This window comes from Dunckerocampus dactyliophorus, chromosome 13 (genome assembly GCF_027744805.1).
Source record: "Dunckerocampus dactyliophorus isolate RoL2022-P2 chromosome 13, RoL_Ddac_1.1, whole genome shotgun sequence".
NCBI lineage: Eukaryota > Metazoa > Chordata > Actinopteri > Syngnathiformes > Syngnathidae > Dunckerocampus > Dunckerocampus dactyliophorus.
In genome coordinates this window covers 13,137,204-13,163,902 of record NC_072831.1, presented here as the reverse complement: position 1 = coordinate 13,163,902, position 26,699 = coordinate 13,137,204, and the positions used below count along the sequence as shown (strand labels likewise).

The 26,699-nt window shown below is 40.8% G+C and overlaps 1 long non-coding RNA gene across 2 annotated transcripts; it reads left to right on the top strand.

The window, feature by feature from the left end:
• The first annotated feature begins 2,721 nt into the window (after positions 1–2,721).
• LOC129192574 (uncharacterized) lies at positions 2,722–19,364 on the top strand. 2 transcript variants are annotated; one of them, XR_008573445.1, is made up of 5 exons: positions 2,722–2,811; positions 4,354–4,450; positions 17,234–17,331; positions 18,713–18,844; positions 18,933–19,364. It is a non-coding gene; the product is annotated as an uncharacterized LOC129192574 (long non-coding RNA). The 2 variants fall into 2 exon arrangements; XR_008573446.1 differs by lacking the exons at positions 17,234–17,331; positions 18,713–18,844; positions 18,933–19,364 and adding an exon at positions 5,193–6,196.
• Positions 19,365–26,699: the final 7,335 nt, after the last annotated feature.

Below are 26,699 nucleotides of genomic sequence, written 5' to 3'. Positions count from 1 at the left end.
GTTTGCTGATCTGAAACATTGAAGTGTGACAAACCAGGAAGGGGAAAACCTGCATTGTTTTGTGACTCATTTAAATAAAGAAAAGTATTTGTCCAGTCTTATATTTTGTCATTGTAGTTTTTGTAAAAGTAATGTTAAAATATCGTCTCGTCTCGTCTCGTGTCGCTCTTGTGAACCCGATACCGAGTTTCGTGACACCCCCAATAGAAAGTGACTGGTAATGCAATATATTGTGTAACCTTGATCTTGCTAAAAAAAAAAAAAAATCCGCTATAGTGATAGCTTACCCTTGTACCTCAACTCTGGATGCTGCAGTATCATAATCCACACTGTCCACTTTGCTGCCTGTTTTTATGATGCCCTCAGTCTCCTCTTGGATAAAATTAGGCCCTCATTCTCCTCCATTGTTGTTTGTGTGTAGTTCTGTGTCAGGTTGGTCAGGTCCAGTCATGAACTCTAGTCCCCATAGTTAAAATGGTCCAAAAGCCGACTTTGATGGGAGGCTTGCCAGGTTTAAAATAAAAACGCATTTGGTTTGTAACAAGCCTTGCCTTGGCTGCCAAGAACTCACCTGGATCAACTCTGTCTCCCCTTGAAATGTTCTTGTCATACCATAAATCCACATAAATTGAGCCCAAGTGACCTGTTGGTGAATAGGACTTGTATTGTACGAAAGACTTCAATATGGAGTTAGTCATTTTTATCTACATGGAGGGAAATGTGTACTATTCCTTCTTTCTAGTTTAAAAGGATGGAAGTGACCGCAAATCCGGTCACATCTGGCCTGCACATGTGTCATTGCTTTTAGTGCACCAGTTGGGTACAGTGCTTTGCTAAAGAGGCATCAGAAGGAAGATGCATTCAAAGGGTTGCTGCACGTATGCACGTGAGCATGTTCAGCATTCCGTCTTGTACGCCAGCAAGCCGGACTGTTGTTTAAAGCGGATGAAGGACAGTTCACTCCAGCTTTCAAAGGAAGTGTGTCCTCGTCTGCTGCAGCGACAGCATCTGCCAAGCCATCCTGAACTAGGCTTGACAGCTGGGTAAGGGACCACCCCAGTCAGTGGGGGGGACAATATGCGCCTCTATTCAGACTGACAGAAAGATTGGTGCACAGTTTTACATAATAGCAGGATAGCATCTTTTAGTACCTAGTGCATCTTTGGTACGTAGTACCAAAAGTAGGATTTCAGAGGAAAATGATGTAAAAATACTTTATTATCGCCCATGGGTGTTTGGATGTTTTTTTCTTGGTTCTGCTAATAAGAAAAATAGTGCTTGCACCCGACTAGCGAACATTCGTGGATACAAACACAAGCCGACTGGTCTATATTTTATTTTATTTTGCCTTGTAGTCAGTCGCTCAATCAGTATTTATACTGCTACTGTACATGCTTGACCAGTAGAGGGCACTGTGACACTGCTAATGGGACCAACGGCGGCAGCGTTAGACGCTGGGGAGATACAGTGTAAAGCTAAATGGAAAGCTAAATTATACAACCCGGACAGAGCGTGTGATTAAAGTTTATTAAGAGTTAATTAAAGTTTATGAAGAGTTAATAGGCCTGCTTAATTCTACACCACCCACAGAACACTACCTCTTTTAGAAGAGTCTAACGACGAAGACGATTTGTCCTTTTTTTCAATATCTCCTCCTCCAACTCCACCACAACGACGTATGCTCGATCACTCCTCTTCAAAGGTAAATAACATTTATCATTACGTATTATTATATCACTTTTATTATTGTTTTTTTCATTAATTATCCTTGTTTAATATTACTACTGCATCCAAACTCATATTTACATACATACACATACACTGTATATGTATACACGTACATGTAGTACCTATATCATTGGTAATATTACCTTTTCCCCTACTTAAGAACAATTCGACATAAGAATGGTCATCTGGAACCAATTGTGTTCATAAGTTGGGGACCTAGTGTATATATGGTAGGTGGATTGGGTCGCTTAAGTCCCCACTGAAGGCCCAGGTATGAAACGCGCCGCCTGCCACTGATGTACTGTGTGCCTGTAATGGTAATGGTAATGGTTTCATTCATTTTGAACATGCATACAAGTTACACCTGAGTACATGTGTGCTCAGTTGTTTCTTCATGTGTAGAACTCCATTTAAAATGTGTTTAATAACTGTGAGAAACACATTATAGGGTTTAGAGCAGTGGTTTAAACTAACCTTAACTTTTCACAGTCCCATACTTTTTCATTCATTTGACCTGAAGCCCTGTACCCCTTACTACTGCACATTTAAAAAACATAAAGCACAATAAGCACATAAAAACACATCTTAATTTGATATATTTAAATAATTATTATTTGATTCTATTTTTTAAAAATTTGGGAAAGGAAATATTTGCTGAAGAGAACATCTTTCGTAACTGTCCCTTCAGTGTGTACACACATACACCAGGTGTCAGGCCGGTGTGTCCTGTGTAACGTTCACTGGCTCGTATGCATTGCAGTAGCTCTCCAAAAGTATATTTTTTTTATCCCTGATATCTGTTATAAGTAGAGCATTTGTAACATTGCCGTACTGTTATGAGCAACAAGTGGTTGTTTTGTAACGAGCACCTGATTTGGGCTGCGCATGTGCATGTTTGCGGTGTTTCCTGCGATTTCCAAAGTGTCCATGAGCGCAGCAGCAACTTGCGCCTGAGGAGGTACGTGATGCACCTGAATGCAACCGTAGAAAAGAGCTAGCTGGGGACTGGTAGCAGTTTTGCTAGTTTGAGCCTGCTTAGTAAGAAGCGTCCACCATTTGTGTGCTCACCTGTGACACAACCAGGTGAGTTTGATGATTATGTTGTGCATTGGGAGTGTTTGCTGTTCATGATTTAAGCAGTGTAGGGAGCTAAATGAAAGCTACTTTGTTTGATAGTGTTGTGCTTGAGTGCACCTCTGAGCCATGTGCTGGTAATTGTTTGCTAACTGGGCTCACTGACTAGTTAGTATGTTTGCTCTCACTTGTGTTTATCACCTAGGATGACTGCATATGTGTACTGTGCATGCATTTATTTGTGTCATGTGAGTGCTATTGGGCTGCTTTACTTGGCATTATTTGTAATTGTATGTGTTCCTATTGTTTAGACCACACATACGACCTTTTGGACACACATACTAACCTCTTTGGACAAACCCAAGCTCATCTGGACTAACATGTATACAGTACATTCCTAAAAGAGCCCATCCACCCGTAAAAGAAAGATGATTAAATGATTCTCTGACCGGAGTCTTTCCATGGTGTCCCAACTCTAAAAGAACCACTACCCCCTTCTCAACAGTAGCTGTTTAAAAACGTCCTCCGCCATGTCATTGCTGTGCTGAGAAACAGTTGTTTGATGAAGGCATGGACTGCATCATTTTCCTGGCCTTAATCATTCCTCAAAAAAAGTCTGTGGTTTATTTTTCAACTGCACATATGAGTCAGTGCGCCGAGTCAAGAAACAAATTACAGACTTATAGCTCAGAAAATGCACTAATTAGTCACAGCACCATGTAAAAAGACCAACTCTCATTTAGCACACATCCATCCATCCATCCATCTTCTATGCCGCTTCTCCTCATTAGGGTCACAGGAGCATGCTGGAGCCTATCCCAGCTGACTTTGGGCGACAGGCGGGGTACACCCTGGACTGGTCGCCAGCCAATCACAGGGCACATATAGACAAACAACCATTCACACTCACATTCATACTTATGGACAATTTAGAGTCACCAATTAACCTAACATGCATGTTTTTGGAATGTGGGAGGAAACCAGAGTACCCGAGTACATGCACGGGGAGAACATGCAAACTCCACACAGAAATGCCCAAGGGAGAATCGAACCCAGGTCTTCCCGATCTCCATAACCACTAGACCACCGTGTGGCCCATTTAGCACACAAGATAAATGAAATCTTCCAGATTAAACGCTCTTAATGCCCAACATAATCATCAAACTTATTTCTTCATACAATGCACACAGAGCACTGTCTTGTCTCCTTTCTTCTGCACAGTGTCTCCTCGTTCAAGTGCACTACGTAACCCTGAGTGTTAAGCGCCAGTGTGTTCACACTGTTTTTCATTTTCATTCACATACCCTATATGGCAATTAATGAACCCACTTTGAGAACCTTGGGTTTTGGAGTGTCAAAAAGAAGCATTTTTAGGACTTTTCATGGGTGCGACCATTACCCGCCGTGTTTTGCCATTCGGTTTCTGCTACATGCGGTCTTCATAAATGTCTTGCGTCTCATAAAGCCAACGTCTGGGCCCAGGTGCACAGTGACCGTGAGCGTCTGATGATGATGTAACTGATCCTGTCTCGTCTCTGCTTTCTGTGTTAGCCTCACGGGTCACGGCAGGAGTCTCTTCCTGTTTGAGGTGTCAGCTACCCAGAGGGATGATGAGAATACCACGTTGGATGGTAAATGAACAAGACAGGTGAGGACAGAAGGTGTTTGCTTTTTTTTTTTTTTTTTAGTGCGGATCTGCTTGTATATTTTTTTTGTTTGGTGACTGGTAAAATGGCGGCGTCCCTACTGAGGGGGCACGGCAGAGAATGCTTGGCTGAAAACAACCTTTCGCTTCTCTTCATTTGTCTCAGTGCATGACTTCACACCAGTGTTTATATAATGGGAAATGTTGACTCATTCGCCTTTGACTGCCTACATAGAAAACAGGAATTTCATGTTTTACTATAAGCAAGAGACAAGTCCTGGTGGTCTTCTAAAATAAGATAATCCTTCATTTGTCCCACAAAGGAGAAATGACGTTACCGAGTTCTCAGTGGAAGCACTGATCATGTGCAAACAAGCTGTAAAGTCTGTCAATGCAGTTAATACATCTTGCTTGATCTTGGATAGCAATAAAATAGTGTTCCCTCGCTGTATCGCGGTTCACCTTTCACAGATTCGCTGTTTGCGGATTTTTTTAGTGTTTTTTTTTATATTAGAGCATATGAATGCTGTTACAGGCCGAGCCTGGCCCTTTAAGAAGAATTGCATTGTGGGAAGTGGCTATCTCTTCCCTCTCTCATCTGTCTGCACCGCCCATTTTTTCTGCGTCCTGATTGGCTGTAGACCATTGTCAATCAATCTCCTTCGTGCCGTCCTGCCATGTCTCCTGTGTCATCGCTAGCTTGCTTGCTTGCTAGCTTGTAAAGGAATCTTTGTTTCGTCTACAGCAATATGTTATAACAAGGACACAAAAACACTTCAGTACAGCGAAACGGCGCCAGGACGAAAAGGCACGGTCACAGGAGTGAAATATGTGTGAGTGAATTAAACATTTGTTGTGTTGATCATTAAGGTTGATCATTAAAATTCAAACGAAGGTTTGAACTTTTTTGAGAGTGTTTAAACAAGAGAGAAATGTGAGAACATGTTATTGCTTGTTGGAGAAAAGTGTATAAAGTGTATGTTGAGGGGTTTTGCAGCCTTAAAACATATATAAAAATTGTAAAAAAAAAAAAAAAAGAAGGCGTTTCTCTGAGCCGCGTCTATATAATCCATACTGCTTGCCTGTTGTAATTCCATCAATGAATTACCATCATATGTTAACTTGTGTTCGCCTCACTGCAAGTTGTGAGGCCGGACTTGACTATTGAAGGTCGTGCTTCCGGAGCCAAACAAACTTTTGCATGTCACAGCACGCAACAATGGTGCATTCATGGGCTGCTGACCAAAGTGCGAAATCTCAAAGCGTGATGGAAAAACATTAAAAGTGTAAGCATAAAAACATAAACGTGTAAAAATTGTGGGCTTATTTATGCAGTGGTACGCTGTACGTTTGACCTCTATTATCACATATAAATTGGTATGGTGACTGAGATGCGTTTTCTGTGGAAAAAAATGATTTTTTTTTTTAACCAAAGATATGCAAATCTGTGGGGCCGTGAATGCTGAATCACAGCGAGGATCCAGTGTACTTGTTACAGCAAGATACCACAATAAAATCTAAACTAAACTTTGAGTAGCGGAAAGAAGGTAAGTGTTAGAAAATGAATGGCAGTATTGATGCTTTATGCTGACAGAGGACAGCCATGCTGACATGTTTCTGGCTGCTTTTCGTCATTAGACAAAGTTAAAGTGCAGGGATGACGGCCCTAGCGTTAAGTCGAGCCTCTCTTAAAGCACAGGAACATACTTGGTCGGACTGGCTGGCTCACATTAAGCGGTTGTGAACATAACCAAAACTAGCCAGTGCTTGCACTTTTACTTGTGACTTTCACCAGAGAATTAGTGTTAATAAAGGATTTTGGAACCGATGGCAGTTTGACATCATTTCCCTCCATTTGTGCACATTTTTATTTTGATTCTTCAGTTTTCATATATTTTGTACTCTTATCCAAGCCTGTCATGACAATGATGAATAAAAACGAACTTGATCATTTTGCCAGCCTCGATATATTGACATGTGCATGCATGTTTCTTTTCCTCCTCTCTCTCTCTCTCTGCCAAACAGGCTGGATGACGAGAGGGTTTACTGTCTCAACACCCGGAGTGAGTGAACCCCCCCGTCAGTCATTCAGTCTCTTTGTCCCAGTGGGGAGAGGCGGGGCGCTAGTAAGAGCGCACTTGCTAGCTGCGTGTGTCGTGTGCTACAAAATCGAACACTTCCTTTGTGCCTGTTGTGTATAAAACAAGATCTGATGTCAGTATCAGCTTGTTTGCGCATCGTCATTTCGTGGCATGAAAAAGTTTGTGACAGTTAACTCACTAATACAAAATGGTGGAACTTAGTATAGTATATAAGTATAACACCGCATTGCGCACCAAACACATTTTGCTGCATCCAAAACACGTACTTTGACCAAACTCAGACAAAACGTTAAACGTTACAAGTGAATCAAGGAAGTGTGTTTTAAAATGAGCTGACGTCCGCATTGACATACAATGTGAGTCTTTCTGGGTTATTTCTCTGCTTTTTTTTGGGTCAATATTCAGACAATAACGAAAGTGACACTGATTCAAAATCAGAAATATGTTGTAGTGTCCATGATACGCGTTACATTTCGTTTTTCTACTGATCTGTTGTTTCTAACGTATCACTTTGGGGAGCTCTTGTTTTCGCGGAAGGTGAAGTGTGTTACTCGTGTGGTAACAAACAATGCGTTGAAGTACAATTTTGTTTACAGGAACTTGATACTTGATGTATTTATGGTTTTTATTGTGTGTGTGGGGGCATACTGGAGCCTATCCCAGCTGACTTCGGGCGACAGGCGACCCTAATGAGGAAGAAGCGGTATAGAAAATGGATGGATGGATGGATTGTGTGTGTGTGTGTTTTTTTTTTTTTGTTGTTTTTTTTAATACAGGGTCTATTTTTTGTTTTTGGGCATGATTGTGATTTTTATTTAAGTGAAATATTTGCTAAGAGACTGAATAGTCCATTTTATTTTCATTTTTGTTTTCTTTTTGTCTTTTTTTTGTTAAATTTATTGTATTCAGATGCGCTTGTCATTCTAATTACAATGTTAAAATTAGTTGAATGCTTTTGATCCAGTGTACTATTATTATATTATTAATATAATTATTATAATAATTATTATACTATTACAGTCATGGAAAAAAAAGTCTCAAAATAATGTTGACAATAATATCGTTTATCGGCAATCATTTGTGGGACCTTTTATCGTCTAGCAAAATGTATTATCGTGGCAGGCCTACTCCTATCTAGCAGATCTCCTGCGGTAATTTAGTTAGTATGTCTTGACCACGATGACAATACAACTTTCGTCACAGATGTAATTTGCTGCCAGGGGACAGAGAGACATGTCCCCTGCAGTTTTTATCGTCCAAAAACATTGTGAGCCTATGTTAAATGGAGACTGGTCAAGGACCAGGACTATTTGGGAAACGGCCGCTGAAGCCTTCAGACCACCCATAAGCACGATCGGCTCCATGAGAGCCTGGACTTGCACACAAGCGTTTTGTTAGCTGTGTGTACGGTATCTGCCACTGTAAGTCGTTCACACGTCGGGTGTTCTGGTGTCCCGCCTGGATCACGTAATTTGGTGAATTTGAATCTGTGCATGAGTGCGTAGTTGTTTTACGTGTGTGACCCACCCCACCCCTCGAAGTCATTCATAGAAATGACCCCTTTTGCGCTCAAATTTTATGTCTGCAAAAGCAGTCGACCGTGTATGTTGACTTTTTAATAATAAGAACAACACAAAGTGGTTAACCACGTATGTTGACGTCGACTTAAAATCAGCACTTTTTAGTAATAAAAATAACACGGACCAGGACCCAGTGAGTGGGTCGACTTAGTTGGGTTGTCGACATAAATTGGACCAACTTAAACGGCTTCCACTGTAATTACATCTTCTGTCATCGTCATCAGTATGGCCGCCTGTTAAGGATGTTGAACTTCCTCTGCTCCCCACCTCAAGTACAGCCAGCATATTCCGCAGACCCCATGGATTCCCAGCATTTTGAGGTCATCCATTTCAGGCTTTCACTTTGCAAATGCGGTGTACAGTAGATAGTTTCCATCCAAGGAATCAAACCGAGCTCGTGTTGCAGTCATTGGAGAACGGCGGCGCAAGAATTAAGATGACATCAGCATCAAATTAGCCTGGAGAGACTTTTCTTGTCATTACTGTACATGTCACTGACACCGCATGAGTATGGAAGCCCTCTTACATGTTCAAGAGCGTTATGCAACTCCAGGAGTCCCTGCGTGTTTGTGACAAGCAGGTCCAAGTATGCTTTGTTTAGGTTACTGATTAACGGTGCATGGGCAGGCTGCATCCAGATGTGCTTTGACCTCATACGTGCACCGTCGGCATTCTCTGATCAGTGCGGCTGAGAGAGAGCGCCATCCCGCTTGACGCCATCCTTCATCATGACTGACGATGCGGTGATCTGATGAATGGATCGCTGCAAAACACAAAATCACTCTTTATGCTAAATGGCGGACAGATGGTCCCGGACCCTGTGTGAGCATTGCCAACGATTACCAAAGCTCTTGTCACTGACTATCAACTCGAGGGATGAAAACAATAAAGTAGGAAGCTAATGCCTCCAAAATTAACCGGATGCTATCAGACACCATCTGTCTGTTTTCTTTCACCATGTGTTTATTGTTTTTTAAAAGGCATGCTAAACTTGATGGATGGTGGATCAATCTTCAAAATATCTAACAGGCACTGGTTTGTTTGTGCGTATCAACACTACCATTCCATTCTGCTTTATGAAATCCCCTGAAGCCTTTCCAAACCTGCTCCAGAACCAAATGTGCAAGCCACACAGAGAGGACTTAGGTTTAGTCGCCACAGTTCCATATCTCCTCCAAGGGCCAACAAAGTTTAGAACAACTTGATGGTCTTTTGTTGGCATGTCTGTCATTGTCCAGCACTGACCTCAGACTGAGGACACGAATCATTACCTAACACAGTATATCATGAGAGTCTTTGATCTCGGCAGTTGTCATAGGAATCAAACTCATGCTCCCGCTCTCGTTTTAGCTTCTCAACGGCTGAGTGTAATTTGTTCATAAAAAGCTGTCCCAGAAGCTTGTTGACAGATGCGATGCAGTTGCAGCTGTGGTACACGTTTAAATGAGCCGCATTACCAAATCTCTAAACACTCCAAAGTTAAACAATTTGGAGTTGAACCAGAAATCACTCACTCGCATCTAAAGAATGAACTCTGCAACTGTTACTTTTTCGTTGGCTTTTTTTGTGTTCCGTGTTCTTTAGTGATGCCACCACAGAAGAGGAAATATGTGATGATAACCATAGAACAGGAAGCGGAGTTTATTGTGATTTGCAGGAAAGGGTCTGGCTTGTCAGTGAAATTCCATTCATATTGATTACATGTGTACAGGAAATCATTTTCACCATGTATCATATTCACACAAATGTAAAGTAACCCTGAATATAAGATGACCCCTTTTTTCCAAATGCATTTTAGGAAATGTGTTGTAAAAATGTCTTGGTGTGTTTTTATTAGGGATTATTGTACATTGCTGTGAGATAATTCAAACCTGCAATAAAAGCCTGTTGTTCCGGCGATCAAGTCTGGTGCTTGTGTGTCTCACCGAACATTACAGTAATACTACTGATACCTGTGACCAGTAAGAATGCTACATATCAATGTCTTTGAATGCGTCTTTTGGCCTTAGATTTTTATTTTAGTTCATTTAGCCTTTTTTACTCTCGAAAATGATTAATTTAGGCAAACTACCTATTCGGTTCAATACTGTAATAATTATAATATATAATGTATAATAATCGGTACATCTAAGACACCACTAGGAGATAGCGTCGCACTGCAAACATCTTCCTGTTTCCTGATGGATGTCTTCAAATGGGAAGTAGTTTTACTTTAATTTTGTTTTATTCTATTATTATGGTTAACTTGTTTTTAGACTTACGTATGAATAAGAATGATAAAATATGAAATAAACCCATGTCTGTACAGTTAATAAAGGCTTTATTGTGGATTACATTCAATTTCAGTTGTTTATGTGGAAAATGGGTTCTTTAATGTGAACGAATTGAAGGTTGGCTCTATACAATGTGATAATTAGTGTGCATGAGAGTAACTTACGACACCTCTGACTGGTCAACAAAAGTCTTCTCCCTGAACTAATGGCTTTTATGTGCAGTAGGTATTTTTTTAATTGCTTATGTTGCCATGTGAAGTCATGAGGATCGGCAAGATAAGCAAACTCACCTTTCCTGGCATTTGAGGCTGTTTAGCAGCATGTCTGTCTGCAGGCTTATTACAACTTGGCTGCCTAATGAACATTCGCCCTTGAAACCTGCTGAGCGCTTAGTGCAGCCCAGGAGACGCGGCCCTGGACACACGGGGCCTCTTCCTGCTCCCTACGGAGTGCTTGGGTATAAAAGTCAGCTGTAGCGGCAGGCTGGGGTCGAGTCATATGCTTTTTGTGTGTGGTTAAAGGCCCACTGCTGCTTGTAGGCTAAAATAAGAGGAGTGAAACACCACACTCTTGCATTTGCGTTTGCTGAGGTGGGTTGTGCGGGCTTGTCGATAATTGTGCTGAGATTTACAAGCGAGGTAGTGATGGGAGGCATGACCTCGTTAGTTGACATGGAAGTCTTGCTCTCTAGTATTCTTTATCACCAAAATGACAAGAGACGAGCTACTGTGTATCAAAAACTTGCATGTTCCTCATCATTCTTCCCCTTGCTTGTATCACGCTGAACAGCGAGGCCATTGTCGTCGATTATAATCCAAATAATCCATTTCGGAGGCAAACTCTTGCTAGTTTAACGTTTTAACGTTCTTAACTGGCATACAAGTGTGAAAAAAGGTTCATGATGAGACGCTGACGCAGTTATGCGTAGCATTTCTTTGGTGTCTTTGTCACCTAGCTACTTTTATTATTTCTTGACTTAGTGTAGAGTTAGCCATGTTGTGCTGAGCAGCCTGGACAGATTTATTGGATAACCAACAACAGCCTTGTTGTGAATTGTTTGCCTCAAAAATGGTTTCCTTTACAATTGAATGCCCCTCACCTTTTGTCTTTTATTAGTAGCCATATTGTGCTGAGCAGCCAGGACATAGATTAGTGTACCGACTGACCGACCACTTGGCAAGGCTCTGTCATATCTTAGAAATGTTTAATGCACCAAAAGGCTAATATTATAAGTAAAAAAAAATTGAAACAGAAGCAGTATACTTTCACGAGTCAGAGATCTTGTGTGACAGGAGCACGCTGGTTTTAAGAATATACTGCAAAACATTAGTCAAAGATCTTTTAGATGTGACAGGAGCACTCTGTTTTTGTACGTGCCGCCCGTGTGACACACAGCTGCACGTATCTGCTGGAGAAGAGCACGCCATGAAGAGAGCAACACCGCTGCGGCTCAGGTTGTGTCGCAAACAGTACGATATTTGACAAGTTTGAGTTGAACAATCTTCGCAATTGGGGTCACCCCTTGTCGTTGATGGGTGATGGTGGGTCCCGCAGCCAAACCAAATGCGAATCACTGCTCTAAATAATAGGAGTGAAAACCACTTGTCAAAGATCCTATATGTAACAGGAGCCAACTTCTGTTTTTAAGGGCCTATTTTAACAATGCTCATCAGAAACCTTCTGTGGAGCAGGAACATTCTGCTGTTTTTAAGGAATCTATTGGTGGTCTTTGCAGACTCTCTGACTTAATTTATGGGCTAGATTTGGATAGCACTGCCTTTAAAGATTAAACGCAACACTTTCCTAGCAGTCATATTGTACTGAGCGGCCGGGACAGAGATGACTGTACCTCTTTTCCAAGTTGCACATCAATTTCTTGTTCTGTGGACGTCATATTTCTCCTCCACCCTGGTACCTTCTGTGGTGGAGGAAGAACAATATGCGAGCATGAACTGACGAAGCCTGCCCGGGTGAGAGGCGAAACGTCTTCTAAGACAACCTGAACAGTCCAGTTGCGATGGATTGAATGCCCTGAGAATACAAAAACCTGGATGGAGGAGAATATTCACAGGCAAGAAAAATCTACTTGTTAAAGGAGCCCTTTCGACTGGGAGGGGAAACATCCTGAAGTCTGACTATTGTGTTTTTTTGTGCGTGACTTTGAGAGCATATTTTTCCTGACAATTCTGGTTGAATTAAAGTAATTATATGACCTAAAGGGAGGTATTATCTGCAAGAAGATCAAAGCCCAGATGATGGCCAGCAAAGCATTGATGTGGCAATGATGTCACTTGATGGCCTTAAAGGAACATACCAAGCATCTAGTCATGTACGAAAGCTTTATCGTCACTGTAGTCAGGAAACGAAATTACCATAAATGACGGATAAATGCAAATAAAAATACGCACAAATGGAGGAACAAAATGTCAGCAAACTTTCATAGGTTCCTTTATCTCCTCATGTGTCGGACCAAAGTCGCACATAAATGTAAAAACAATGGCTGGATTTGGTTTCGGTGTCGGTAATGACGACATCCCCTTGTGTCGACGTGAGTGAGCCAGTCTGAGGGGCGTCGACTTCAACGGGCTCCACTCTAGCATGAACCTGTGGCACACATCGCTTTGAAGCCATGTTGGCTAATTGTGGGAAAACAGGTCGCAGGTCAAGCCAGGCTGGCGGTTTGTTCTGGCTAAATGGACTATGCGGAAAAGGTTTAATGGATTGAAAAATAACAAATTTATCATGCTTAGTGGGAAGCCGTTCAGGTCAACTTGACCTCATGCAGGGGGTTAAATCGCATCATAACTTTCTGGTGCTCGACCTTCACTGTTAATTGGGGGCAGCAAAGAAGACATCTCATTCGTCTAACTGTTGCAGAGCACATGATTCTCCGCTCTGCAGCTAACCAAGCATGAGGCCTGTCCAGTGGGACTTCGTCAAACATGATCATTACATGAAACTGAATGGTACATATGTGAAGAACACTCCTTGAAAACACAGCCAGCAATTAGCTTGGCTCATCGCGCCGCACCATACCAAACCAGTGTGCCGGAAGGCACATGTCATCTGTGAGTCAAGCAGCAATAAATGGGCTTTATGCATCATCTGTTCCACGCAGTAAACAGACCTGAACCTGCGTTACTCAACAGGCTGATATCAAAACAAGTGACAGTTTCGGAAACCCTTAGAGATGACACGCTTTAGCGTGAGTGTGTTTTTCACTGGGAGGGGATCACGCGATTGAAAAGTTCCACAGGCGTGATTTATGGACGACCGTGCCTTTCATCCCTATAAACATTTCAAAGCAAATACTTGAGATCCTTTGACGTTCAGCATAGTCAGATTCCCCAGATGGTTTGTCCTTATTTGTGTCTGGAGACAATTAGTATGAAGGAGCGTATTTAGGGTGATATTAGACATGTTTACAGGTACTCCTTCAAAAGCCTTTTAAAGATGCACGACAAATAAATATGAAGCTATTACTGGTCCATTCACACCACCACTCCTACTTTTCATTGCAGTACACAAAGAGTAGTTTGGCAGCTGATTTGACTAAAATCACACATGGGGAAGAACACACGAGTCCAAGCCAGAAGTTTTTAAAGTGTGAGGCGGCAGAAGCCTTCAAGGAGGGTCTAGCAGGTTGAGAAAAATACAGAAAAAACATCTTTTTCTAAACCTGCTACACTAACCAGCAGAATTGAAGGCAAAATATGATTTTTTTTTTTTTTAAGTGTAAACATTATCTAGGGCAGGGTTGTAAAGTCTTTCTCTTTCTAAATACACGCATGCACGCACGCACATACATACTGTACATACATACATACATATATATATATATATATATATATATACATACACACACACACACACACACACAGTCATGGAAAAAATGATTAGACCACCCTTGTTTCTTCTGTTTCTTGTTCATTTTAATGCCTGATACAACTAAAGGTACCATTTGTTTGGACAAATATAACAATGACAACAAAAATGGCTCATAATAGTTATATTTTTTGGCAGTACAATGCCATAGCTATAGTAAGAATGTAAGTGATTTTGGTTATTATCAAGAAAACCGTGGAAGTTGCTCGATATTAGCTTTTAAATTTAACAGGAGCTGTATTTATCATCATTATATTTGTCCAAACAAATCTACCTTGAGTTGTATCAGGCATTAAAATGGATCAGTAAACTAAAGAAGACCCAAAAATGTTGTACGTTTATAATATCCAAAAATAAGAAAGAAAGAAGAAAAGAAAATGAAAAAAAAACTTGGTGACAGTCGCAGTTTGAATGACTAGATTAGTACGCCACAAACTTCAAGTGCAATATAATTAGGGATGTCCGATATTGGCTTTTTTGCCGATAACTGATATGCCGATATTGGCCAACTCTCAATTTCCGATACCGATATCAGACGATTCCGATACTGATATGTATAACATCACACATCTCCTGTCGTGAAATTAGCACCTATCTGTTGTGAAGCTAATAGATACAGCATCAGCAATTAGCTTCTCAGCGTGGCTGTAAACAACATTGTAAAACATCTGAAAAATACTTGCCATTAGGCTTAGACTGTGACATTTGTTTTAAAAGGCAACAGAGTAGCCATTTTACATTTTTTTTGATCATCAAAAAGTCCAGAGAAGAAAATCAAGTGTCATAATTTTCATGTAGGCCTAGCATTCTTAGTGCAGCAGAGACAGACATTTTTCATTGGGGAGGCCAAGATGAGACCATTACTCATGTAGGGGTGGCAATAAGTTGATACCTGAAATGTCTCGATGGCCAGTGGGGTGGCTGGTGAGTGACCAGGGGTGGCCACCACTTAGCTCCGCCACTGTGCAGCAGCACGCTGTATTTGTTTGCACGCCACACTACAAATTCCATGTACAGTAATTTTAATTTTCAGAATTTAATGAAATTTCATCTGCAGATGGATATTTTAATGAATTTATATCCTACCTTTTATCTTGTCCTGAAGCCCCGATCCATGAGTTTGAAAGGCTTAAACTTGGACTTCACTTTCACAGCACTCATGAGTCGACGTGGTCCAACACTCCGATACAAAAAGGAAGAGGAAAAGTAATCTACCTGTCAAAGATGTACACGAATGAAAATACACCTGATATCATATGAAAAAGCAGCATTTTCACTGACATCCCCACGACTCTCCAAATCGATGTCAGATTTTACCGTCGCTTAATTACGGGAATTGTATCATTCCTACTAGTGAGGGAGCCCATAGGTGAAAATACAGCATTATGTTTATTATCGGCTTTCATTATAGGGAAAAATCCCGATACCCATATTGACCAATGTTACATTTTTATTCCAATGTCATCCTAAATAGAATGTTTCACCTTCCCGAAGTGCTGGACTCATTGCAACCTCACAAGTGTGCAGGGACAAAAGTGCTTAAGTCGAGGTGAGAATACGCGCAAGGCCAGATTTAACAGGGAACACCCCAATGTTAGGGTTACTCCACCCAACGTCCATCCATCCATTTTCTATGCCGCTTATCCTCATTAGGGTTGCGGGGGTATGCTGGAGCCTATCCCAGCTGACTTTGGGCAAGAGGCAGGGTACATCCTGGACTGGTCGGCAGCCAATCGCAGGACACATATAAACAAACAATCATTCACACTCACATTCATACCTATGGACAATTTAGAGTCTCCAATTAACCTAACATGCATGTTTTTGGAATGTGGGAGGAAACCGGAGTACCCGGAAAAAACCCATGCATGGGGAGAACATGCAAACTCCATACAGAGATGCCAAGCGAACCCAGATCTTCCCGATCTCCTGACTGTGTGGCCAACATGCTAACCCCTCGGCTACTGTGCGGCACATCCCCCCGTCTCTTGAATGAAAGTGCGCGTGACAGACTTAGGGGCAGACCAAGTTTGGAGGCTAGTGGTAAATAATAGGGGTGTCACAAGATCTCGTGCCACAAGATCTTGCCAGATTAAAATGTGACAATCACACAATAAATGAAAATTCGCTCGATCATTTTGTCATTGTGTGTCTGTTTTCCTCGTCTCCCGCCTCCAAACAGGCAGCAGGAGAGTTCACTCTGTGCATTGGTTTCAGCACCTTGGCACGTTTGGTCCATAGAACAACGGCATGAACGGAGTGAGTCCTCTTGTTAGTCATACAGTCATTTTGTGTCGGTGGATGGAGGCAGGGCCGCTAGCATACACACACAGTGCAGAAGTGTGTAGCCTTGTGAGGAGCAATGCAAAATAACTGAGTAGAATTGAAATTAGTAGATATATAATGTCCTATTTTTTAATTGTACTTTTCTAGTAAATAATGTTAAAATCTTGTCTCGTCTTGTTCTCGTAGACCCAGTCCCGTGTATTGTCTCGTCTCGAGTGTTTCGTGACACCCTTCATGAATACATTAAAAATGACCTTGCTGTTAACCTTTCACCGTTGACTTTTTACCCTTTGATTTTTACAGGGAATCAACATATTTTGCCTCACTTGTGCTTTGGTCAGATGCTTCTATCAAAATCCGTCCAGAATAACGATGTCTGATTTAGCAAATTCATTTGAATGTGGCAAGTGAGATTCAGTTGGTTGCCTACTGGAAAGCTTTTGGACCTTCAGTACCAGACATGGTGTCTTTCTTTTCTTCCAAGCGGCTTATTCATCTTTCAGGAACCAGTCAGTGCTGCACATTTGGGAGATAAATGTACAGAGAGGTCCTGTGGTAAGAGTGGAGGGATGTGAGGTAGTCGCCACAGATATCACTTTCTATCCTGCTGGTAATGTGGAAAACACTTACTGTGGGACTCCATTTTCCATGACTGTTTAGGAGACGCACTGTGGAGGACACACCAGCTAGGACCGAGGGTGGAGACCTGATGAGCTTGATCCAGTAGACCACTGGTTGCTTAACTGAGGGGAGAAGAAGTAAGAAATATGGATCAATGACAACCTCCCAAGTATTCATAATATTCTTGACATCTTTGGGAAAATGGAGGTTTTTCTGGAAAGTTGTAGTCTTATTTGGCCCGAGGCTGCATAGCATGCTCCTCCACCCTTTCGATGAACCCCAGTGGCATTTATCTCACCATGGCGTGATATCGCTGCGTGCGTTGTTAAAGAAGACATGGAGCGGACTTAAATTTACAATACATTTACTTCCTTTAGGGAAAAAATATAAATGTTATTAATCATTTATTGTGTGCTCTGTCTCCATTTTAAATATTTTTTTCTTTGTCCATTTCTGCTCAATATTTGTTCCCGCTTGTGGCTCCACATCCACCGCTGCGTTTCCTCAAACTGCGGGTCAAAAAGGGCATGTGCACGCTAATCGCACATTAAAAAAATTGTGCTGTTAAAGGAAATTGAATAACTTAAAATAACTTATTCTAAACTTAAGAAAGTGTTTCAAAGAAGGACAAAACTCTTCAATAACTTCAATTGTGTGAAATTTGGATTTAAAAAAAATAATTTTGTAACATTCTGATTTTATTCTGGTATATTACTTTGTTCTCATAATATTTATTCCTGTAAAATGCTGTGTTTTCCTCATAATATTGCAAATGTATTCTTGTAAAATTCATCTTTTCTTATATTGTGATTTAAGTTCAAATCATGTTTTTCTCCTAATATTAAATATGTACAGCGTTCCCTCGCTCTATGGCGGTTCACCTTTCGTGGATTCGCTGTTCTGTAGATTTTTTTTGTGCTTTTTTTTTTTTTTTTTTTTTTTTTTTTGCAGTATGAACGCTGTTACAGGCCGAGCCTGGCTCTTTAAGAAGAATTCCATTGTGGGAAATTGAGTGTCCCTTGTCTGTCTGCACCGCCTATTGCTTTCTGCGCCCTGATTGGCTGCAGACAATTGTCAGTGAATCTCCTTTGTGCGATCCTGCCATGTCTCCTGTATCATCGACAGCTTGCTAGCTTGTAAATGAATCTTTAGATCATCTGCAGCAATATGTTTTAACAAGGATACAAAAACGCTGCAGTACAGCGGAACGACGCCTGGACGAAAAGGCACGATCACAGGAGTGAAATACCGGGGAGTGACTTAATCATTTCCTGTGTTGATCATTAAAGTTGATCATTAAAATTCAAACGAAGGTTTGAACTTTTTTTTTTTAGAGTGTTTAAACAAGAGAGAAATGTGAGAAAATGTTATTGCCTGTCTGAGAAAAGTGTATAAAGTGTATGTTGAGGGGTTTTACATTGTATTTCCGTAACAAACTGGTTTTTTTGTAATATTATCTTTTTCTTTTCAGTGTGGCCCTACATACTTTTGTTTTATAAGGTCATTCATTGCTCACAGGGGACCTCGTCTACATGTTCCCCTACAACATCTTCATCCTACTACTCCTGCTTGCATGACTGCTAAGAATGATGGAGATCCTCTTAAATATTTGTCCAGAGGAAGCAGGGACACGCTCAATGAAAGAAAAAAGTAATAAAGCACATCGTTTGAGCTTTCATGACGTGGTGCACTGCCAAAAAAAAAAAAAACAACCTCCTTCTCCCACCTTTTCCCTCAGGTCCAGTCTACTGCCTGCACAGAACAATGTTGCTATTATGTTCGCTGCTTGCGGAGAGGAAGGAGAGATCTGAACTTTGATGCAAATGGCGAAAAAGGTAGCTAAACGAAAAGATTGACATTCTCCACTGAAAGCCGCCACAGAGGCTGATTCAGGCGGATCACTTAAAATTCAGGAGCCGAGGCCGAGAGCACTTGGTTTGCGCTCGCTTAAAATGAGAGCCCCTTCATTGGGCTGAAATGATACCGTTTGGCTTTTTAATAGAGACACTTGAACTCTAACCCTTATCCCACTTGGCGCGGACGAGGCAGTCACTCAAAAGTAAAAGGACCCTCATGTGTCGCTCTGCCTGCACAGAAAAAGTTGTACTTTTAGGAGTGTAATGCTTGTCACTGGGGTGGTCCCCTTTCAGCAAATAAAAAAAAGTCTCAGAGGTCACACAATAGTGTAATTAGAATGTATTGCCCAAATCAAGCCTTAGACAGTTTAAAAGTGCTTTTAGTAGCCGTTTTGTGTGTCTGTAGCTTTAATGCTCATGAGCTGTGTTTGTGCCTGAGCGTATCGCTGCAACGAGCGCTATCGTGCATTGTGTATTTTTGCCACTTTTACATATACAGTGGATCCCAGCATATTCAGCATTCGCGACCCCGCAAATTTGCTGATTCTTGATCAAAACATTTTTTTTTTTATTTGTGGGAAAACACGCCATTGTGGGAAAACACGCTAACTTTTTCCACCAGGGGCCACATACTGAAAAATGGAAGGCTGCAAGGGCCACTTTAATATTTTGTAAACCAATACATATGCTAAAAAAGAAAAGAAAAGAAAAGAAAAAAACTGCACGTCAGCTTTGTGATATCGGTGATATATAAACTTTGGTCTTTGCTCTTTTTTTAAAAAACATTTTTGAAGTTCTTTTTTTTCCCCAAATATTTCAACATTTTTCTAAAATATTTGCAAATTTTCTTCTAATATTATGACTTTATTCCCATAATATTCTAACTTTACCCCCAACCTCTGTTTCTAACAATTACAAAAATGTTTTTTCTTTAATATTTCAACACTATTTTACTAAAATGACATCATTTTTCCTCATAATATTTCAACTTCATCCCCTTACTCAGACATCAACAAGTAACACATGTGGAACACCCAAAAGTAACTGCACCACACATACTACTGTATGTGTGTATCGAAATAGACGCTTACACACTGATATACATACACATACACGCACTTTTCCAACAGGAAGTTACCCAGCATGCCCTGCGGCTTGTAAATTAGTGGAAAATTGTATTGTTTTGCATGTATATTGGCACTCCATTGGAATAGATGCCATATATCACATAGAAAAATGTAACATCAAGGGCTGGACAGAGGGGAAGGACACAAACATGAAGAACACTAGCATAGCCAGGTGAGCAACAGTGCTAACATTACACTCACATTGTAAGAGCAACATCGTGCTAGGTTAGCCTATTTGCTAAAGACCAACAAAATGATCAAACTTACAGCTCCCACGTCTGTAGCCGAGTGATACATAGCAGATCTCCAGGCTGCATTTTAAGATGTGTAGCCTGACTTTTCTTTTTTTAACAAAGTAAAAGCAGTGGGTGTGCACACAGGGCGGGCTCTTAGAGCAAGAGGCGGGTCAGAGGTCGTATCATGCCCGTGAGAAACGTTTTACTTTCATGATGTCATGAAAACCAGGAACTTCAAAAGTGACCGTTTGAAAGCCTTTTTGGAGGAAACAAGAGAGATGATATTACATAATATTGCACCTACACACTTGGTTTTTACATTTTTTTTTTTGCCTTGGAAATGTACAGATCCTTTTGAGTCCAGGGATGGGATACATAGAGATTTTACCTTCATGCCAGATCGACAGGAGGTGTTTGTTCCCCTGCAGAAGGCATCACATGAGTGAAACGCAACACACACACAAAAGTGGAGCAATTAAACCACTAAGTACTGAGTAGAGGAAAAGCCAATCCACCTTTGAGCTTGTTTACGTCAGTGTGACTTCCAGACTTGAATATTGTTATTGTTACAAAGGCGAAAGACGCGCTAATGCCGTTATTTCTGCTCGACGGATCACAGGAGTGCCTGTGCTCGTCACGCCGGACGTTTTCCAATGAGCCTTTTGTGTGGAAGCTTCTGTCATAGCAGAGACGTGCTGAAGTTGGTTAGGTCGTCCAGATGCTGCAGCGTGGGCCACATTAAAGCCACGTTCATAACAACATACCCATACATCTTCTTTTTGGCAACTAATAGAACACAAAAAGAGATACTGATGGAGGCTATAAGAAGCCATGGTCTGTTAAGTAGTGTCCACAGACGTGGACTACTGCACAATTAGAAGATAAATGCATCCTCCTCTAATTAGATTCTTCTGGGCTACAAGATTAGCAGTAATCAGCTATGGCACGCAGCCTCAGCACAAAACTTTTAGAGAGGTTTGAAAATATCCGCTCTGCTTGGCGCTGTGTGTTTTGGACCTCGGCGCTCGGAGTGCGGTCATGTTGCTCAGGGACCACTCCTGAGCAAGGCCGACACGCATCTTTGCGGGCTGAATGAGCAAAGGGAGAGCCAGCTGCCTTTTTTGGCTTGTTTAAGATTTAATGGTAGATGAGAACTGTGTTGTTTCCAGACAGTTAAGGGAGGGGGTGGAAGTGATGATGCATCACGGATGAAAAGAGGCGATGAATGGGACATCTTACATAACCTTGCCACTTTTCCAAGGTTTCCGACGCTATTTGAAATGTGAGCTTCGTCTGCTACATCTGCATGTGTGCGCGTGCCAGATGCATGTTTACAATGCAGAATAAACACAAACATTTGTTTCACTTAAAAAAAGCTGCAAGTGCTTGGCCATGAAGAGGAGCCAATTAATACTCCTTTTCCACTGCGCGGTGACTACTTGCTCTAGTCTATGGCCATTGACGCGTTTCCATGAGCAAAATCAGGTACTACCAAGTACTTTTTTCTAGTACCTGGTCAACTGGGGCTCCGAATGGGCTGAGTTGATACTGTACGAGTGACATAAACCCTTGCTGGTTGCTCATTTGTTGAACAAATTTGCTTTTTTGTTGCCCTCAGTCTCTACTTGGATAAAATGTGTCACCTTACTGTGGCCAGGGTGTTTGTCTTTCGCCCTACTGCCCCATTTCCACTGTATGTGTAAGTATCTACTCAGCTCAGTGCAGTTCTACTCGCTATTGACAAAGGCATTTCTCTTTAAATGCGACTTAAACGACTGCGGGGGCCCCTAACATTTACATTACCAGCTGTTAAAAAGACCAAATCCTGCTTTAAGGCCCCAAATGTCCAGAACCGATACTGGCTATTAACTAGGTACTACCAGCTAAGTTTTCTAGTCGTTACTTCAGCCAGGTACCATATGGGTGACTGTAAACCACTGTTAATCGCTCATTTGTCGAGCAGATTCATCATTACACCGCTAGAAATGACAGAAATTAAAACACTTAACTCTGAATGCTGCAGTGTTATACTCCACATTCTCCACTTTTCTGCAGCGTTACGTTTTCTTGCTGCCCTCAGTCTATTCTTGGATAAAATTGTCTCCTTACGCAGGCCAAGTAAATGCAGGAGACCCCACACAGTTCTGAGAATGGTTACGTGCTTTAGGACTCCCCTGCAACCAGAAACCAGTCCTATTTTTCATCTATTTTGGTCCATAACTTCTGCATTTTTGTCTATAGCTTGGTGTCAATCCCAGGTTTTTTGGTCACCATAGGAACACAAAATCCATTCCTTTTGTCTCTGACAATAACTGAAGTTGAAAAAGATGTTTTTCTTTATTTTGCTCACACTGCTGCACCTCCCAGGCGACACCACTTCACGCTTTGATAGCTAATTTCATGGGAGAACTGGAGGAGGTCTTTGCTTTCGACGGCAAACTAGTTGAGACTGACTCAACAGCACCTCTACTGGTTGCAGCCAAGTAGTGCATGCTATTTTGCCTGAATTGCTTCAACACTTGCTTAATCAACAATGACTGTATTAACCCAAATACAGTAAGTCCCTGCTTTTCGCAGGGGTTATGTTTCATGCCTACTAGTGAAAATCTGTGAATCATTGAGATATAAAACGCCCATAAAACGTCTATTATTAAAACACAGCTCGCTCATACCCCTCCAAACCTTCTTGCTAGCTTGACGTTTACATTATCCCCCAATCAACATTTGCAATAAAAGTGAGTGTTGTAATTATTGGATTAGAATCAGCTCTAAAACCCTCTCTCTTCACTTGCTATTATTCACTAGCAACGGAAGCTAAATGCATGATCCATGTTAAGCCTTCAATATGTCTCACACACTTGAACACATTGTAAATTAAGAAATGTGTAGGTGCTCACCACTAATGAATGACAAAGATGATGGATAGAACAGACGACAGCGACACGGACAACCTGGCTTCCATCTGTTGTGGGGCCACCGCCACCTCTCTCTGCAGTCCACTGTGTCATCTCAGCTAGCTGATGAAGAAGGGGTTTCGCTAAGGCATGTCAACAGCCTGAGTGAAGTTGGCCCTCCACCCCACTCAAAACTCTAGTCAAATAGTCTCAATTTTTAGTGCTATGTTTGTGCTGCTTCGTGCAGTTAAAATGAATGTTTGTGCTGCTTTCGTTTTTGAGATATTAACGATATAAGTTCTGACCTATTACGTAATCGTATCCCCGACATGCTCGGAATGAAACCAAAATAGTTCCATTTTTTGTGCTACTTTTGTGCTGATTTGTGCAGTTAAAATGAATGTTTGTGCTGCTTTTGTTTTTGAGTTTTGCAGGTTATTTTATAGGTCAACCAAAGTTCACCCAGCCCCCGATATGCTCCAAATGAAACCAAAATAGTTTCATTTTTTAGTGCTACGTTAGTGCTGTTTTGTGCAGTTAAAATGAATGTTTGTGCTGCTTTTGTTTTTGAGATAGTAACGATTTAAGTTCTGACCTATTACATAATCATGACCCCGACATGCTCGGAATGAAACCAAAATAGTTCAATTTTTTGTGCTACTTTTGTGCTGATTTGTGCAGTTAAAATGAATGTTTGTGCTGCTTTTGTTTTTGAGTTTTGCAGGTTATTTTATAGGTCAACCAAAGTTCACCCAGCCCCCGATATGCTCCAAATGAAACCAAAATAGTTTCATTTTTTAGTGCTACGTTAGTGCTGTTTTGTGCAGTTAAAATGAATGTTTGTGCTGCTTTTGTTTTTGAGATAGTAACGATTTAAGTTCTGACCTATTACATAATCATGACCCCGACATGCTCGGAATGAAACCAAAATAGTTCCATTTTTTGTGCTACTTTTGTGCTGATTTGTGCAGTTAAAATGAATGTTTGTGCTGCTTTTGTTTTTGAGTTTTGCAGGTTATTTTATAGGTCAACCAAAGTTCACCCAGCCCCCGATATGCTCCAAATGAAACCAAAATAGTTTCATTTTTTAGTGCTACGTTAGTGCTGTTTTGTGCAGTTAAAATGAATGTTTGTGCTGCTTTTGTTTTTGAGATAGTAACGATTTAAGTTCTGACCTATTACATAATCATAACCCCGACATGCTCGGAAAGAAACCAAAATAGTCCCTTTTTTTTGTGCTACGTTTGTGCTGTTTTGTGCAGTTAAAATGAACGTTTGAGCTGCTTTTGTTTTTCAGTTATTGCAGGTTATTTTATAAGTCAACCAATGTTCACCCAGCCCCCTTACATGCTCCAAATTAAATCAAAATAGTCTCATTTTTTAGTGCTAAGTTTGTGCTGTTCTGTGCAGTTGAGATGAATGTTTGTGCTGCTTTTGTTTTTGAGTTATTGCAGGTTATTTTATAGGTCAAGCAAAGTTCACCCAGCCCCCGACATGCTCCAAATGAAACCAAAATAGTCTCATTTTTTAGTGCTAAGTTTGTGCTGTTTTGTGCAGTTAAAATGAACGTTTCTGCTGCTTTCGTTTTTGAGATATTCCACTTTATTTTACAGGTCATCCCAAGTTCACCCAGCCCCCGACATGCTCAGAATGAAATCAGAATAGTCTCATTTTTTGTGCTACGTTGGTGCTGTTTTGTGCAGTTAAAATGAACGTTTGTGCTGCTTTCGTTTTTGAGATATTAACGATTTAAGTTCTGACCTATTACATAATCATGACCCCGACATGCTCGGAATGAAACCAAAATAGTCCCATTTTTTAGTGCTATGTTAGTGCTGTTTTGTGCAGTTAAAATGAGTGTTTTGTGCAATCAAAATTAATGTTTGTGCTATCATACTTAATTTTCCAGTTTACATGAACAGGTGATGACGTCATTGCCACCCGGCATTCTCCGAATGAAACCAAAATAGTCTCATTATTTTCATCTTTGTTCGTGCTGTTTGGTGCACATACATTTGTTTTAATTTGTGGTTCAAAAGATTTCTCTGGTGATGACATCATCCAGTCACAACACTCCAAAGCAAGCAAAAGTGGTGTTGCAACTCACCATAATCCACACTGCTTGCTTGTTGTAATTCCATATATCAACTTGTGTTCACCTAGCTGCTGCAAGCTTTGAGGCCGGATTGTTATTTCTAAGTTTCACTTTTGTGTCTCACACCAACTACAATGCGTTCAAGGAACACGGAACAAAGTGCGAAATCTCAGCGCTTCATGAAAAAATACCATCAGTGAAGCATGACGACATCACCACGTAAAAATCGTGGGCTTTTTGAAACAGTGGTACACGTGTTACGTGGAACATATAATCATAAACATAAACTGTAATTAGCATGACTTCGATAACCCAGAAATGTTCAAAGCCGTGTGTTATGATGTAACCTGGCAGTAAAAGTGCTAGTCCTGTCAAGCGGGTGGACAGATCCATCCAAATAAGGATAGCAAGGGTGGTATCAGTAGTGTGATGCGCTCAATATTTTTCTGTTATCTTCTATGTTTAGTAAGATCTGTGGGTTTTTTTGTTGTGTTGTTGGTATTGTTACAATGTTGATATTGTACATGTACTGTATACCATACAGTTTATTGTCATATTGTGTACAAACTCAGGGAATAAGTCTGTGAACAAGCAAGGGCTCTGGCGGGAAAAAACCCAAAGGATTTGATTTACAGCCAGTAGTGTTTTTTGGCATATGCGCTGTTTTTTTTTTTTTTGCACTATTGACTTTATTTTGCTCATAAAAGGAATCATTTATTCTTTTGTTTAAATAATAGTACATTGCTTTATGTTGTTGTATTTATACTTGTTAAATTGATCAAAAATACATTTGTTGATTAAAAATATATTTTTTTGTTTGCCTAAAACAGGGGTGTTCAAACGTTTTCCGCTGGGGGGGGGATTGGAAATGTCATAACCGTTCCCTCGGCCCCACGTTGCTCCCCTACAGTATCTGAAGACAAAGCTTTGTGTTATTAGTAATTAGTATCAATATCCCAGCCCTTTCTCTTTACATTGTACCTTTTTTGCTATATTTTTTAATGAATTGTTTTATTTCTACAATGTGCACGAGCCAATACAAAAAAAGGAATTTGGACACCCCGGCCCAAAATATTTGTCCTGCGTTTTGTTATGATTATAATTATGATCAACAGATTAAAGGCAAAACTAAAAAATAATTCAAAAACATTGATCAATTTAGTATGGGTATCATTATCGGTATATTGTTTGTGGATTTACATAGTATCGGATCGATAACAAAATGTGCTGTATCGGCCAGTTCTAGTGTAAAGCAGGAGCAATAATACAGTCGACAAGGGGGTGTTTCCTCCACTCA